Source organism: Rhipicephalus microplus, chromosome X (assembly GCF_043290135.1).
Source record: "Rhipicephalus microplus isolate Deutch F79 chromosome X, USDA_Rmic, whole genome shotgun sequence".
Classification (NCBI taxonomy): Eukaryota; Metazoa; Arthropoda; class Arachnida; order Ixodida; family Ixodidae; genus Rhipicephalus; species Rhipicephalus microplus.
In genome coordinates, this window is record NC_134710.1 from 349,915,353 (window position 1) to 349,933,496 (window position 18,144).

General features: G+C 46.1%; 1 protein-coding gene across 1 annotated transcript in view; it reads right to left on the minus strand.

Moving 5' to 3' along the window:
• The window catches only part of LOC119162003 (RYamide receptor-like), a 189,754-nt gene that overhangs the window by 45,343 nt on the left and 126,267 nt on the right, over positions 1-18,144 (minus strand). The window lies entirely within an intron of this gene.

Sequence of the window (18,144 nt, forward strand, 5' to 3'; positions counted from 1 at the left end):
TTTTTGTATATATTAATACGTTATCATATATACGATGAGTGATGGCAATGTCGACATCGACACTGACGCCGGAGGCAAAATCCAGCTGAAAGTCTCCCTATAATTGCTATCGCAATAAAATTGGGAGATTCCCCGCACCATGCGACACAATGTCATGTGAATCATGCAGAGAGAATGTGACAGTGGTGTTTTTTTTCTCATTTTCTGAACAAAACTTTGCGAAAGCACGCAAGATGCATACTTATATTGTACGCACAGACATACGTTCAATAGTCACAGTTGTTTTATATAACCAGTTGTTTACAGCTTTGTAACGATACCGACAGCACCTTGAGTATTGCCAAAGCCAGAACTGGTAAGCTAATATGTAGAGCTTGTAATTGCGAGGTTGGTAGCTCTGACTAGTTTCACGCAGGCCAACTTAAGTGAATGACGCTCAAGTAAACAATCGATGTTAACCTGTTGTCACGCCTCAATCACCGGAATACATACGTAATGCTTATAAATTAGATATCCAGCACTAAAACCACAACATTATGCCTGGGCACACTTTTTTAGAAGCAGTTAGGAGATATGGCGTGGCGGAACATTTGATTGCCACGCAGAATGCTTGGGTTCAGTTGCTTCTGGTACCGCGATATTTATTTTTGCTCTCCTCTGGCCTACGCCTCCGGTGTTGAGTTTTCTCGAAGGCCTCATAAATGAGTTACCAATGTCGATTCAAGTTGTTCCTGAGGTAGAAATAAACTGTCAATTACCTGTGGCACATACCCGCTTACCACGGCCAGTGGTATACTGGTATTTGCCACAAGTGTTTGGAAGAATGGTTCTTTCAACGTATGCTACGTGATTAACCCTTAATTCATGTCATAACGAGACTTGTATATTTGTCAAATCAGTTTAACTTCCTATACTGATTTTGGACTACCCCACGTGAAGCAGGCAATCAACAGAGCACTCAGACGTAAACGGCTAGGTTTGTAGATAGATACCTCAATAGTAGCGTATCCATTTCCTAAAACTGTCGAATTGTAGATGGAAACTCTTAAAGTGCCTGCATTCCGCTAAGAAATGCTTCGTATTGAAATGTGTATATGATTATTCAAACAATTCGGAGGTGATAATAATGATAGATAACTATAATGCCAATGTCACCACCACCGCCATAGCGTCACGGGGTAAGCTGTGAACATTTTCCTCTTTTTCTTAACTAGCCGATGTAGTATTCAATAAAAAGGCAAAATAAATTAGAAAAAAAATATTCGCCAACGCTGCTACTTTCTAGTTGTACTGTGTTTTATTCATTACTGGCAACGGGCGTGGAATGCGCAAACAATATTATTTTTAAAAATTTTTTCTTGGTTGATAGTGCAATATGAGGAACGCCAGCAGGGTAAGCTTAGAAAGAACATTGTTATTCCGCAGTTAGTTAGCATGCACCTAAACGGTCTATATACATAAATATTTCTGAATTTCATTCAAATAAATTTGGCTACCACGTCCATAAAAAACACGCTAAGTTGCCTTCAGCAGTAGAACCCTATAATGAATGACCCACCACAGTGAAATACAGATCTCAATGCTTTCAATATCGCGTTAACAAAGGCATTTACTTGGTCATTATCACAAGTAGGTTCCAGCAAATAAATGCATTGAGCAATGTAAAACTACCTATAGGCAGCCACAAAATATTGCAGCGAAACCTGGTATGAGATCGCAGCAAAAGTGCCGTAGTTGTCAGCCGCTGCCGGCGCAACCAGTGTCCGTATCAACTATTATGTGAAATAAAAAAAAGTGAGAAAATATAATCAGGATCGAACGGGGTTCGAACTTCGGTCTTCTCCGTGGAAGCCCTGTATACCACTGACAGACACCAGTATACTTTTTTTATTTTGCATGAAATCATCTCCCGTAATTTTGAACTACGCCCAACATTATTCATCAGCTGTCAGGCAAAGAAACACTTCGCAATGAAGTCAAAAGTCCCAACAACTTTGTGCCCTGGCACAGGTGCTTTTCGGAAGACGGATCTCGTAGACCGTGGTGGCTCGGCATGTCTATTATTTTGCAACTTTTCTATAGTGAATAAAGTTGCAACAACATAAACAGGTCATATGGAGTATTATCGGTCAGGCTCTTTTTGAAACAGAGGAACCTGATAGCATGAAAGGTGATTAGTAGTTTTTTTCTAATTGTTTTTTAGAATATCCCAAGAAAATGCGTCATGACAATTAATAAAACAATGCTCTACATCTAAGGTTGCTTGCAGATTTTACAATTTACTGTTCCGGGCACATATATAATTTTTCATTAAACCAAGTTTTTCATTCAACCAAGTAAAAATGTGCAGTTTAAAGAAAAATAGTTTCGCTGAAGAAGATATCAATAATTTACGCACACGAAATATTACATCGTGAACTATTGCATCAAAGAAGTGAATGTGGCAGTCAATGAACGGGTTCAGGGACAATGTTATCTACAAATGCAGCAGTAAACTATGTTTTGCGAACACTATATAAATACTCTAAACTAAATACTTGAAACTCCGCCACAATTGATGCAGGCTTCATGTCAAGTGAGAACTTGCGGTAACATATGTAATAGGGCGTTTCAGAAGAGAAAAGCAAAAACCAGGCGTGACAAATTGCGAATTTTGTAACGAGAGGGCCCTTGCTTGCTCCAATCCATTACAAAATCCTAAGACATATTTCTGCATCGTCTTCAGCCACTGCATCAACAAAGTGCACGTAATGCCCTACAAGTGTGCAGCGTGTGCCACGCGTTTCCGAAAAATGAAGAATAAAGGCTTCTTTATGTAATTTATGAAGTAGTGCGTACCATGAAAGCGTGCTTGTTGTAGTTGCTCTGAAAATGTGTAAAAAAGGCTGTAGAAAGGCAGACCAATCAGCTTATGCTGTGGCTGTGCTGCAAGCTCCAAACAGGCCAGGTGATTTTTTCTTTACTTTTACTCGAAGTTGTATGTTCGACGCAACTATTCCATTGTAAACGAAGCTCATTAAGTAACTGTGAAACTGCCTGATAACTTCGTCTCCCTTCAATTTGCCTGGATATATAACTTAAGAATTCGAATGAACGAGCGCCTTAATAGTCCCTCTATATACTTCTGAAGTTCTGATTGACACGCGTTCGCAACTCCTCCAGTTTTAGCATTTTTAGCTAGCTAAGAAAAAACGCGCACATGAAATTGAGCTGTTGTTAACATCATTAAAGAAACGAGGATACTTATTTTTTTCGCATTGCTGGATGTATTTCACAGTTTCGTGAGACGTTGCAAAGAGTAATATAGGTACCAACCTCTTCATTAGGGCTGATGAATATACTACGTTATTTTATTAGTTAATTACATTCGGACCCTTAGGTCTAAATCGGTTGGTGATTTCAAATATCACAGGCATGGTAAAAAACGACACAGAAAATATTTGAACCTATTATGAATAGCAGACAGAGCCATACATGAAGCGGTCGACATTGGAAACTGTTTTTTTTTCATTTATGTCAATAAAGGATATAAAGAAATTCCTTACGAATGCAACAATGCTTCACACAAATTACAAGCCCCGCTTCGTGTTCGAGCGAGGTCAGCTGTGTTTGTAGTTTTGATTTCCGCAAGGCACCAATTACGCCGTAAATCATAAGGCTTGTCAAGTAGGACAGCGCGTTGTACTCTCTTAATTTTCTTTCTGCGGAGAAGTGAGGTATTAGCTGAACACATCTGCGAGCTATTTTGTGCACTTCCTTGACGCTTAATTTGGCTGATGATGAATAACTGCCATGGCTTATCATTTCCAGTGGGTGGCAAGCATTCAACCACTCATTCGTGTGCAGCGAGTATTGTGTGATGACTGATTGTTATTTTACTGATTTGTCACGCTATAAAAAATTGCTTCCTATACAGGACGCCTGTATGGTGCCTTTCTAATTATGAGTTTTAAGTACCAGCGTCGTTTTGTAGAAGAATACTTGACTGCCACGCATGAGCTCTGATTTGAATGCTATTTAACCTTCACATCTTTTTTCTCATTTTATTGCTTCACGTCTATCGGCTACGCAACCAATGACGACGCCACTCAGTACAGGAACAGACGTTTATTAGCAATGCTCTGAACAAAAATAACTAATTGAATAATTGAATAATAATTCCAGGTGCTTGGTTGAAGTAAGATAAGTTACCAGAACAATGAATTAAGACAAATTTAATAAAAAGTCACAGCCTATTGATGGAGTGAATGATGATAAGTGGGGCGAAGCATCCATCAGCGCACTCGTGCTTGCGTCCGTCCGCGCGACCATCCGTGCGTCCATCCGTCGGTACGTCCACACGTTCTTCCATTCATCCGCCCGTCTGCTAGTCTGTCTCTTCGTCCGTACATGCGCCCATCTAGTGAACACTCCTAGTACGGCCATCTCTCATCTCGTATCTCCTGTGGCACATACCCACTCTAGAGCGGGTATGTACCACCAGTGGCTACATACATACATACATACATACATACATACATACATACATACATACATACATACATACATACATACATACATACATACATACATACATACATACATACATACATACTGTAAGATGGCGTCGAGTACACTCAAGACTCTCCTTTATTGACCCGAGTATGAGCCCCACAAGCTAAACTTGACTGGTGATGATGAGTATGTACAGATGAAAAGATGGGACGCATAAATAATGCTCACACTTATTTTCCCCGCGCACTTGAGCGGCCGGCCCGGCCGAGACTTAGGCGGGAAAGGTACGGCGCTCAAAGGGTTTAAGACGTGAAACGTGCACTATCTCAGAGGCACGGTAACGACGGTCCGAGGAACCCTCGACGGGAGTGACAAGGTAATTGACAGGAGATGTTCGTTCACAAACAACGTAAGGTCCTAGAAAGCGAGACTGAAACTTTTCACACAATCCGGGTGTGCGAACAGGCGTCCAAAGTAGTACTTCATCTCCAGGACGGAAGGTGACGTCTCGACGAAATCTGTCATAGCGTTGCTTCCGGTCTTGTTGACTGGCCTCCATGTTGAGTTGAGCACGTTGCCGGGCCTCAGCAAGCCTGGAAACGAAATGTTCTGGCGTAGTCGTCGACGTTTTTGTCATTGCATTGAAGAAAGAGGCGTCAATGGTGAATGTCGGCGCACGACCATAGACGAGGAAGAAAGGTGAATACCCGGAGGTTCCTTGAACAGCGGTGTTGTGTGCAAATGTTACGAACGGCAAGATATTTTCCCAATTATCGTGGTTCGGTCCGATGTACATGGATATCATGTCGATTAGAGTCCGGTGGAATCGCTCTGTCAGCCCATTTGTCTGCGGGTGATAAGCGGATGTGGTCTTATGAACTGTGCCACAAGTTTTTAGAATTTCGTCCAGAATTGTCGACATGAAGGCCTTTCCTCGGTCACTCAACAACGTGCGAGGTGCAACATGACGCAACACAATGGCTTCTAAAAAGAAGGCGGCAACGTCTGAGGCGGAGCTAGTGCGTAGAGGAACGGTCTCCGCGTATCGTGTGAGGTGGTCGACGGCTGTGACAATCCAGCGGTGGCCCGCTGGCGTTACGGGAAGAGGCCCGACGAGGTCTATTCCGACAACGGCAAAAGGTGTGTCGGGACATGGAATGGGTTGTAATAAGCCAGCAGGAGCTGAAGTTGGTCGTTTCCGGCGTTGACAAAGTGCGCAAGAAGCGATATAATTAGCCACAAAGGTAGAAAGACCAGGCCAGAAGAAATGGCTCCTAACGCGGTTGTAGGTCTTTTGAAATCCCAAGTGTCCAGCTGATGGTTCGTCGTGCAATGCTTCGAGAACTTGTTTTCGCAGCGAACGGGGAAGTACTGGCACCCACCGATGCCCTTCCGCATTGTAAGTATAGTGTTGCAGGACATTGTTCTCTAGCTTGAACAGCCATAGCTGACGATGTAGTCTGGCATTAGGTGGAGAAGGCGAGCCATTCAAGTATCCGATGATGCGGTTACAGTAGGGGTCGTCACGTTGGTACGAGGCAAACAGGGCGCTGTTGCTTAAAGGTCGCGACCCAGCAACTGCCAGGGGTGATAACGTGAGTGAAGAGGAAGCCGCTTGATCACCCGAGGGGCATTCAGGATGCGTGGTTGGAGGTGAAAGTGGCAGAGGGCAGCGAGAGAGAGCGTCAGCATCGTGATGCTATTTGTCGGATCTGTACACAACGTCAAAAGTGTACTCTTGCAAACGCAGTATCCAGCGACCGAGGCGCCCAGACAAATTCTTCAGCGAGGACAACCAGCGTAGGGCGTGGTGGTCGGTAACCACAGTGAAGTGGCGTCCATACAGATAAGGTCAAAATTTTTGGATGGCCCAAACGACAGCGAGACATTCCTGCTCTGTTATCGAGTAGTTCTGCTCTGCAGGTGTTAGTGCGCGGCTGGCATACGCAACTACTCTCTCACGTGAAGTGTCGTCGCGCTGGAGGAGGACAGCACCGATTCCGTGGCCGCTGGCATCTGTGTGCAGGAAAGTGGGTGCACTCTCATCGAAGTGACGGAGGACGGGGTCTGATGTCGAAGCACGCTTAAGGGCTTGGAAAGCACACTCGCACTCGTCAGTCCACGTGAAATCCGTCCCTGATGTCAGAAGCTTGTGTAACGGCCCCGCAATGGCAGAAGTGACGGATGAAGCGGCGGAAGTAAGACGCCAGGCCCATGAAACTTCGCAATTGTTTTTGATTGCACCAACATGGAAAACTAATTACCGCAGCAACTTTGTCGGGGTCGGGTCGAACGCCGTCTTTGCTCACAAGGTGACCCAATACTTTGATGCTTGTGCTGGCGAAGTGGCACTTTTTTTGTATTGAGCTGTAGGCCAGCGTTCGAAATGCACGTTAGAACTTCGTCCAATCGCTTAAGGTGCTGAGAAAAAGTAGATGAATAAATGACGATGTCGTCTAAATAACATAAACAGGTTTTCCATTTGAGACCACGTAAGACGGTATCTATCATGCGCTCGAATGTCGCTGGAGCGTTGCATAAGCCAAAGGGCATGACGTTAAATTCGTAAAGCCCGTCAGGCATCGCAAACGCTGTTTTCTCCTTGTCTGCTTCGCGCATAGGTATTTGCCAATACCCGCATCGGAGGTCGAGGCTGGAGAAATATTCTGCGCCTTGTAGGGAGTTTAGGGCATCATCTATGCGTGGCAACGAATATACGTCTTTTTTCGTGATCTTATTGAGCGCTCTGTAATCAACACAAAAGCGGACAGAGCCATCCCTTTTCCGGACCAACACCACAGGAGACGACCAGGAGCTGGATGAAGGTCGAATAATATCCCGTTTGAGCATGTCGGCGACGTTCTCCTCAATGATTTGCCGTTCTGCCGAAGAGAGACGGTATGGGCGGTGGCGTACAATGGAGCTGCCTTCGGTTTCGATGCGGCGCTCTGCAACGGAGGTGCGGCCCAGAACTTTGCAATGTTCATCAAACGAAAGGCTGTGCTTTTGGAGACGGTCTAAGAGGTCTCTATTTTGCTCGGCAGTGAGGTGGGGACTTATGGTGTCATTTAAGGTAACAGTGGTAGCCTTGATATCAGTAGTAGCAGACAAAGGCGGTGATTCTGCGTGAAGGGGAACCAGCAAAAAGGGTTCACTGTCAGCGAAGCAGCTCACAGCAGTGCCCTGGGGCAGCATCACTGGCGAAGAAGTTGGATTCAAGGTGGTGACCAATGCTTTACCATCGTTAAACCGCACAAGGCCGGGTGCTATGGTAAGCCCTGCAGGTTTGGAGCGAACTGATGGAGCTATGAACACGTCACCATTAACTATAGTATCCAAAGCGATCGTTAGAAGTTGTTCATCTCCTGGCAAAATGAAACAATCAGTGGCAACAACGAAACGGAAGCTGTATGGATCGACATCCGATGAACTCTCAGTAGCTGACATTTGAATGACTCGCTGACGACACGATATGAAAGCTGATGCCGAAGAAAGGAAGTCCCATCCTAAAATTACTGTGTGAGTGCACAAAGGAAGTACAAGAAACTGAATGTGGTGAAGGATGCCATCTATGAAAACGCGAACTGTGCAAACACTTGAAGGCTGAATAGGGACTCCATCTGCGCAACGAAGGGGAGGACCATCGTAGGGCCTCCTAACCTTCTTCAAGCGGGTACAAAAGTCTGCACGAATTACTGAAAGTGATGCGCCTGTGTCCACCAATGCCTCTGTCTGTATACCTTCAACATACACCAATAAAACATTCGATGGGCGGTTCGGAGGAGTTTGACGGAGTTCGAAAGATGCAGCTTTCCCTCCCGAAGCTACACTGTTCAGTTTTCCAGTTGGCGGTCGGGAATTGAAGTAGAAGGTCGGAGAGGAGAAGAGGAACGCCGCATCGGTGAATGTGAGCGACGACGTGAGAACCGGGAACTACCAACTGGGTCAAAGTTCTGCGGAGACGGCGACCGACGTGTGCTGTTCGGATACAGCCGACGATAGGGTGGGCCAGTCGCGTAGAAGTCGTCCCGTTCAAGGTTATCGTAGCTTCGTCGTTCGTCTTGCTGACGGCGTCGGCAAAACCTTGAAATATGACCACGGATGCCGCAATAGAAGCAAGTTGGTAGCGAACTGCGCCAGGCGTTGTAAGGCTGGGAAGATGGTCGCGGTGCGAGTGAGTTGAGTGAACCATGCACTTCGGGCACTGGTAGCTGCATTGGGCTTTGCTGGGGTGCAGGTGTCCTAGTGGCAACCTGAGCATACGTTGGCATGGCCACAGGATATGAGCTCGGGACAGGTGTGACAGTAATCGAGGCCAGGCTCTGGTGGGGCGCAGGCGTCGTTGCAGCAACGTGAGCATAACTGGGCATGGGATGTGAACTCGGAGCTGGTGTACTAGTCATCAAGGCCAGTTCCTCCCTCGCGACGTCCCGTAAACTAGTAGCAGGTGGCGTCGTTCGAATGTCAAGGTGGCGAGGTGAAGCCTGTGCATAAAGTTCCTCGCGGATGATACAGCGGATCAGTGCACGCAGCTCTGTTGTATCATGACTTGAGCTCAGATCAGACATATCAGGTTGTACCCGAGTGGTCTGAAGCTCCTCAAGGCGCTGACAGGTAGCGACAACATCGGCTACGGTTTGGGGATTTTGCACCACAAGCGCGTTAAAAGCGACAGTCGCAATTCCTTTTAGCAGGTGGCGCACACGGTCGTTTTCCGCCATATCGTTGTCAATGCGGCGGCAAAGGGCGAGAACATCTTCGATGTAAGAAGTGTAAGACTCGCCAGGGCGTTGAACACATGCACCAAGCCTCTTTTTGGCGATATCCGAGCGCACTGACGGATTGGCAAAAATTTGGCGGAGCTGACGTGTAAAGGCGGGCCATGTCGGAAAATCTGTGGCGTGGTTGAAAAACCACGTTTTTGCGACGCCGCTCAAGTAGAATGCCACGTGAGTGAGTTTTGCAGGCTCATCCCAGTTGTTGATAACACTCACGCGGTCATACTACTCGAGCCAGTCTTCAACGTCTTCACCCGGAAGTCCTGCGAACAGCGGAGGATCCTTTTGAGGGCTGGTGACCAGGTGAGAAGGGTTTCTTGGCGGTGGGAGCGGTGGCGAAGCTGGCACGCTGGACTGGGCGGCTTGCGACATTACCGGACTCAGGTCGTTTAAGCGGCGGCCTGAACGGAGCTCCAGGGATGTAATCTAGAAGACGCTGGGGTGTCCGAGAACGCGAGAGGACGCAGGAACCGGGCAGCACTCTCCACCACTTGTAAGATGGCGTCGAGTACACTCAATACTCTCCTTTAGTGACCCGAGTATGAGCCCCACAACCTAAACTTGACTGGTGATGATGAGTATGCACAGATGAAAAGATTGGACGCATAAATAATGCTCACAATACATACATACATACATACATACATACATACATACATACATACATACATACATACATACATACATACATACATACATACATACATACATACATACATACATACATACATACATACATACATACATACATACATACATACATACATACATACATACATACATACATACGACACACCCATGGTCTAAGAAGGTTCACCCCTAAAAACAAAATGACGTTCACTATTTCGCCCTTCACGGCCTGACCCGCACAAACAGGTGGATGATCAAAGATGCTTACAGAAGAGCACGTGCTTCAGTTTCCGTTTATTAACTGTGGTCTGCTCATGTCAGTGTTTAAGAGAATACATCTGTTTCAGTAGTTTACGAATTTCCTCACTAGAGAGCTAGCAATCGCCCACCAAAATTTACGTCGCAGCACGTGCGTAAACGGTGGCTCCCTTCAACAACGTAGTCAAAGGTCCCGCATGTTGTACATTTTGCGCTAGCATAACCATATTATATTAAAATTGACACTTCCAAATACTTGCACTGCTCAAAAAGTGGTCATTATTGCAGCACACACTAAGTACTCCCGCGTGATAAGGATACACGCACGTTTGGGCGAGCTGGGCTTTTGTCCTCTAATCTGCACGTGAAGCGCCGCAGGTTGACGCGTTTGTGTGCGGTTGCGTCTGTGTTCACTGCAAATAGCCTTCTTTGCATCTTGTTGGCATTTCATTGGTAGGCGTATGCCGAGGTTATCTGATGCGTAACTTATGCCACGTAAAGTGATGTTTCGTAGATTGTGATCACCTTTTATGCCAAAACAATTTTTGTGAATTTGTGAGCCAACATTCATTATATATAAAAGCATCAGTTTTCTACTGTCCATTGCATGGATTTAGAGTGGTGGACCTTGTTTTCAAGAGATTATGAAACACAGTGCCGGTTAAAATAGCTAAACCTAAGGAACTTCGCAAACGACACTTGTGAGTGCCAAACATTCATTTTTAACATGCAAGAATTTTCAACGCCAGATAGTGAAAAACGAACATATAAATGGTTAGGCTCTTTTTATGTTTTGTCAAAATTAAGTAGCTAAAATAGAAACAAACTGACAGGGTTTCACATTCGCGGTTTTAGCCAAGTGACTGATGGAAACTGCATTGAGAAAGCGTGATTAATGAGCAGTCTGCCTCCAAGCGAACTTGATCACGTGGCCATCTCCTGCCATCTGCCGACAAACTCCTACCAGCTAGAGTAAAAGTACTGCTGTTTGAAGAATGAACACTGCACTACAGGGCTTTACCTGGCGGGAATCTCTAATTAGCCGATGTTCTTTTTGATGCAGAAAATCATAATGAACAGTTATAAGGCTAAATATTGTAACAATTTTGTTAAGCGCTGCTGACAATACGATGGTGGGCCTCGAGTTAGAGCGTCAAAAAACTTTGCTGAGAAGTCATCAAAAGACCAAGCAGCTTCAGGTATGGCCCTGATCAGCGACTTCATCAGATCAGCAATGCGGGAGACAAGAGAAAGCTGCGAAAAGTATGTTCCACAAGATCAATATATAGAGAAGTCTCCTTTTGATAAAAAACGCTAGCCAACACACTCTAGTGGTAGTGATGGACAAGACATAACTAGACAAAATTACAAAGTGCGTCTGAGCGTTAACTTCTACAAGCCAAAATAAGCATGCACTAGATAACACTATAGCGAGAATTCAGCCTTCCCACTACCATTCATGCCATATCTGTAATACCATACCTAACATGTATTGCCATTCGTGCGATGTCATGCCATTATACTCAAGCCACGTCATGCATTGCCATGCCTTTGCCATGCCTTTGCCATGCATACGTGGCCATTCTAGCATGTTCTATGTTAGAAATGAAATTAGTGTGATCTTCACGACGTGTGCATCGTGTCATTTGTGAAATTCGGGCCACAATGTGAAGGGCATGCTTGTCATTCTAATAATTTTCCGGCGGCTGATGCATGTTTGACATACATGCCATCACGCGATACACAGTCTAGTGTACATGAACGTCATTACACAACCACAGTGTTATCCCCGTGAAATATTCTCTCATATGTCGCGATATTCGTAATACCAATGTCCTCTTAACGGAAATATATCAAATCTTTGATGAATTCTCTGCAGTGTAGAGGCTTTCAATTGATAGTATAGTCATCTTGTACCTCACGACCCCCCTTTTTTGCGCACACGTGCGCGACTGTGCGTTTATGTGCCCGAGTGTATGTGTGTTCACATTGTTTCTTTTTTCCTCTTTTCTTTCCATCTTTTTTATCGTTATTCCTTGTGCAGGGTAGCAAAACAGATGTTCTCCCGGCTACGTGCCTGCTTTTCTTCTTTGTATCTCATTTGACAGCTAGCCAGCCTGCCAGCCAGCCAGCCGGCCAGACGGATAGATAGATAGATAGATAGATAGATAGATAAAAAGATAGATAGATAGATAGATAGATCGATAGATAGATAGATAGATAGATAGATACATAGATAGATAGATAGATAGATAGATAGATAGATAGATAGATAGATAGATAGATAGATAGATAGATAGATAGATAGATAGATAGATAGATAGATAGATAGATAGATAGATAGATAGATAGATAGATAGATAGATTCTAAATGTGTCTGCTCCGCCAAGAAATACTTTCAAATAAAAAGCAAGCAGAGGCGGTTCGCGGTCTGTGTGGGTTCCTTAGTCTAGCTTTGTTTAATGTGATGTGATGAACTGATGTACAACGCAGGCAGTGTTCTGTATGTCCCGTTTATAGTACAATTGCTATTCTGATAAACTGAATTATGCATAGAAATTCGAGTGTCACGAGTTTTTTCATAGCAATTATGGCACTGTTTTCTCAATAAATCTCTTCTCTGAGAACGTCACCGTCTTTACAAATGGCGTTTGAAGATTTCTTCTTCGTTTGAGACTTTCTTTTGTTTTTCCATTTCTTCTATCGTGAGATTACCGGCATAGCCGGTGTCACTGAAGCTGCAGTCAGCCAATGGTATCCTATAGACGACATAGGGCATCGGTAACGCTATAGCAAGACATGGAACCCATGAAGTCTTCGGAGTTGCGTACCCTGCAACAGCTTGAGGTGCAAAACTCCTTTACTTTCTAATGTTCTCTTGAATTTCATTGGTCAGCCGATTATTCGCAGTCCGATACTAACCATCTCAATGTCGTTCTATCTTTGAAGCTCGTTTAAAGTTTGAAGTCCCTTAAGTGGCGTGGAAAATGAAGTTCATTAAAGCTGCCTATGGCACAGTGGGTTCCACAAAATAAATTTTAAATAACGTGCCACATGAGTCGTCGTTTTGTGCGCAGTGAACAGTGATGTTGTTTCATTTCAGAATCCTATGACGTAAATAGATGTATTTTTCGCATTCACATTTGTATAGTAAATTGAATGGCTGATTCTACTGAGTTGTCGACACTGTTTGGGCGTGGCGGGTTCTGGTGCTGGAAAGATGAAACAGCAGTCTTTTACATAATGGGAGAAGACCTTTAGAGCTAAAGCGATCAACGCGAAAGTTTATTTTCAGGGACCTTTATAACCAATGAGTTTGTATAGTGGGTGAGTGTAGTACGGCATAACAATCTTTCAATATATTTGTAACGATAATGGTCTTTGTCTGCTAGCATTACGTCTTTGACTCCGTTGAAAAGTCATTGTGCATATGTCTACATGCTCGCCGAACATGAAGATCCAACTGCTATGCGTGCGGTTGACCCGTGGCAAGCAATAGGTACGCCACGCATTGATAGAGAGTAAGCACCTGCCGACGAATATACGTTCTCGCCTTGCAAGACAGAAATATTGAAAGCGCACGCACCCTGACAACAGCAGCTTTCAACACGAAGCCAAATAGGGTTTTCAAGATCCATTACCGTGTAAATAGGACCAATGCGGCGTAGTCTCCATGCATAGAGCTATCAATAACACTTATGATGTAAAGTGAGCCCTCGGGTTAAGATAAATTAAAACTTTAGGTTAATCAGAGGTTTCGGTTGAAAAGTTAATTAAAAGATGTGTGTAGCAACAAGTGTCGGAAATTATATACCAATAGAACAGAAACAATGCTATTTTTCACTTTTATTATTATTACTTCGCTTCTTTAGAGTATAGTAAGGCGTTCATGTGTGTGGTAGAACGGGCGTGAGGAGTTATGGCACGCTGAGGCGTGGGCTCAGGACCGCTCACCAAGAAATTCAATCGACTCGAGTGCGCCAACACAAAATATAATTACAGCTTAGCCCTTCAGCTATATACATTAACCGCTAGTGGAATGGACTCTGTGTAGTCCTAAACGCTACAGTATAAAGAATCTTTAAAAAATATGGATCATCTTCCTGAAGGAAACCCTGATGGGATATGAAGCACCAGTGGTGCGCACGGTGTTGATCCTGTACAAACGGGCGTCGACGCGGGTGCTGCATATAAGAACGGTTCAAAGCGAAACTCGATGTAGCCTTTACTGCAGTAAACGTTTGTTTGAAATGCACAGACACAGAAGAAGGACGCGTAGAAGACGCTTGCGCTTCGCTTTCTTGACTCGCGTCTCGTTCTTGTTACAAACGCGCATCTCTATTCTCGAACGTGATTGGCGTTTTTGACTCACACCTTGTTTGGGTAATTGGTCAGCCACTGCCGACGCTTGCGTCCGGCGTCCCTGGCTCACGCCTCGTAAGTGTTTCAGGCGTGATGTCGCCATTCGCTAACTCGCAAGGGCGGTGACAGCCGGGAAAGGTAAGCACACACTAGCGGGAAGCATGCCCCGACGGGGTCCCACCCGTCGGCGTGATCACGCGGCAAGCAGCGGCACCCTGTGCACATTGCCGGTGCCGTAGGACCACTACTGGGCTAGATGACCGCGCGAACGCGCGCAGCGTGCCTATCCGCGGCTGTTTTTCGCCAACAGATGGAGAGAGGTGGCGCGGGGTAGCAGATTATTCCGACGCATTGAGAGCTGTAGAGAGGGTGAAGCGAGTGAGATGACACGCGCTGAGCGGCGACAGGTGAGGGAGAAAGTGACGCTACGCGCATGTACTGCGAGTAAAGGCGTGGCTTACTTGGCACCACCCCAGTGAGGGGGGACAGCATTACACAGGCTACTCAAAGAGCTGCTGCGCATCTAAAAATATCTTTAGTCATGCTGGAGAGACCTTGGACTGCCGACACTGGCCTACACGTCGATACCTTGTACGGCTCAGATAAGACGTCGGATGGCGTGTTACCACAGCACAATGTATTGTTGGGTTCCTACAATTGTGTGTTAGGCTGGCAGCTCATTGAACGGGTATCCGATACCCGGCGTGCCACTCGTAACAGTGCCCAGAAGCACACTGAAACATAGGCAGCTACTTTAGATGGTAGTCAGGATAACAGGTACCTGGTCTGGTCCCTCAGCTGGTTGCCGAGCAGGCTCACAGGACTCGTTCGCCAGTTAGCTCGAGCAGGAGAACGCCTGTCACTTCGTCTCACTATGCCTCGGATAACCGACTCACCTGGTCTCTGGGCAGGTTGTCCAGCCCGTTCATCTTTTGTTCATAAGTCCGTGTATCCGTCAGTGGTTAGTTCGTCCGTTCATTTATCCGCAGTTCGTTTTTCTGTCCCTCCATAGCTGACGGTACGCATGTTCTGGCGTTTATATCCAAGCTAAGCCACTGCCACTAATTTAGGAGTGAAGCGTCCAAGTCTCGCACTCCACAGTCACCATTGAATTCCTTCCAGTAGGTAAACGTGCTGAACAGAACAACAGCTGCACGCTCCCGGCGCAGCGAGAGCGCCATCATGGCGGCATATGGCACGTGCTGCACTACGCACGCTGCACACTCACTCGCTTCGTCTTTCTCGCCTCCGAGTGCAGCAAACACTCCCCCTACCAACTGCTCACTCTGCGACCTTCATAAAGGCCAGCAGCGAGATCAGGTGCAAAGTCATTTGCGTCCAACTTCTAAAGAGCTTCGCTCATTGATTGTATTCCAACACGGAACCACTGCTAGTTATTTCCTTAAACTTGTTCTCGTGGCATTTGAGAAGTGCCTTTCAGAAACGGCTTTGTTCTCCATGAGCGCAGTTGTGTACGCTGAGGACGTTGCGCTTAATGTGCTTGGTCCAATTCGACAGTGTTCACGTATGTGCGCTTGTATCCAGAAGGGCCCACACTGTGAGGCCGCCTTTGTGAGATACAGTGGTGTCACGTTATCGGTGCCAAAAACCGAGGCCCTTCTCGTCCATACTTTGGGTAGGCCCGGCCACTTCTCTCATACCTTTAGATGGATGGTGGCCGATAGTCCAGCGCAACTACGTGTGATACGTCTACCAAATGGTAGACAATTACCGCCGATGGTTTCCGATGCTGCGTTGCGTACGCCAGACAACACGTAGCATAGGGTCAGCCATGGGCTGGTCAACTTCCCAAGCAACGGCTGTCCTGCTGTCTTTGCCAGCACTATTTACGACGTGATGACTTTGAGTACCATTCACAACGCACTGCCTTTATGCATGTTCCAAGCGCGGCAATCGTGACTCATCAACTATCACAACTGCTGCGTGATCCGTATGTGTCAGGGAATGTCTGGGACCTCTAGTGTGGCTGAAATTCTCGTGGAAGGTAACGTGGGGCTTGCGCCGCTCACGGTAGACCTGTACTAACTGTGCCATTTGAAGTATGTCCACGGGCATCCGTTGTCTGCACCCTCCTCACGCTGTGACGTACTGCGCTGATTTCACAAGTCTGCCAGCTCTTGGATGTATGTATTGGTGTTTTGTATCCAGCGTACTCTTCACGCTGGCCACACCCTCACCATTGAGTTCCCCTTCAAGTTAGCCTACACGTGCCTAGAGTACGATTTAATTTTCACACCCCTCCTAATATTATGGTGCAGAAAGCTGGGGCGCGGATATACGAGGATCTGGCTAGGAGGACGGATGTGTTCATCGGTGTGTCCTTCCTGCGAGGTCAGTCAGCTGTAGCTACCTACATAGCTTTTCCGCTCAGCATGCAGCGACAGTGCCGCTTGTGGTACAGAGTATCGCCAACAGCTTAGCTAGGTGGGCTTTAGCTGGCTGCCGAATTTTCGCGCGAGTCACCAGCCGTCACGAAAATCTGCAATTTTCTGCGACTTTAAACGTACCCTGTGCCAGATTTCGTTAGAAGAACGCGATACGCTTCATTCTCAGAGCACCGCACTCAGCTTTCTTGCTCTTCAGGGGCCTAGCTGTGATCTAGAACTTCTGTGGCTCCCTTCACACATCGGCATCGCGAGAAAAGAGGCTACAGAAGAGCTCGCCGAACGTGCAAACTCCGCCAGGATGACGCTGACGGACTACCGAGTCTTGTTCGACTAGCCAAACACAAACCATGATTAACGAGGTGATTGATTTTGGCTTGTTAGTACATTATTCTTCTGCACTGAAGCAACAAAACTTTTGAAAGTGCAGCGCTCATCGTCGTCTCTGTATCGTCTGTTGTGTGTTTCCCGCAATGCCATGCAGCAACCATTCCCGGAATTCAGTGTGTTACGATCCTGATGCGCGAGTCACCGACGGCCTTCTCCCCATGCCTGCCTGTGGTCTTTCACCCACCGCGAGCAAGCGCTCCTTTTTGCCTGGAGTACCAGCTCCATGAGACCTGCGGAAAGGATCGTCTCCGAGGCGAGATACTGCGCCGAACTCGGTTACACAAAATCTTCGCGGAATACTCTCCGGTGCACCATTCTTTTCTTCGGGCGCCAATTTCTTCAAATCTTCGGGACACTCCTTCTTCACCTTGGCTAAATTTGTGCCACCTTGCGCTTCCATGAATTGGTCAGCGAATTCAAGCATGTCTTCTAGTGACTTAGATCTATCTTTCAAGTAAAGCGACAGGCTTGGGTGGCAACTGGTAAGAAATTGCTCTCTAATAAGAAGCTCTCTAAGCTCATCGTACTCATGTGCTGTCTCTGAAAGTTCGATCCATCTGTCAAAATAATGATTAAGTCGGGTGGCGTACTGCGTAGCCGTCTCATCCTCAGCTGGTTTTTCTGTCCGAAATTTGTCTCGGAAACCTTCGACAGTAAATCTAAATCGCTTCAGTAAACAGCTTTCACCTTTGTATAGTGGGCTGCATCGGCCGGCTATAGCGTCTCATATACGCTGAGCGCTTCGCCACTCAAACAAGTACTCAAAGCAGTTGCCCATTGATGTTCCAGCCAATTCTGGCTCCTCGCAATCGTCGAAACTCTGTGAA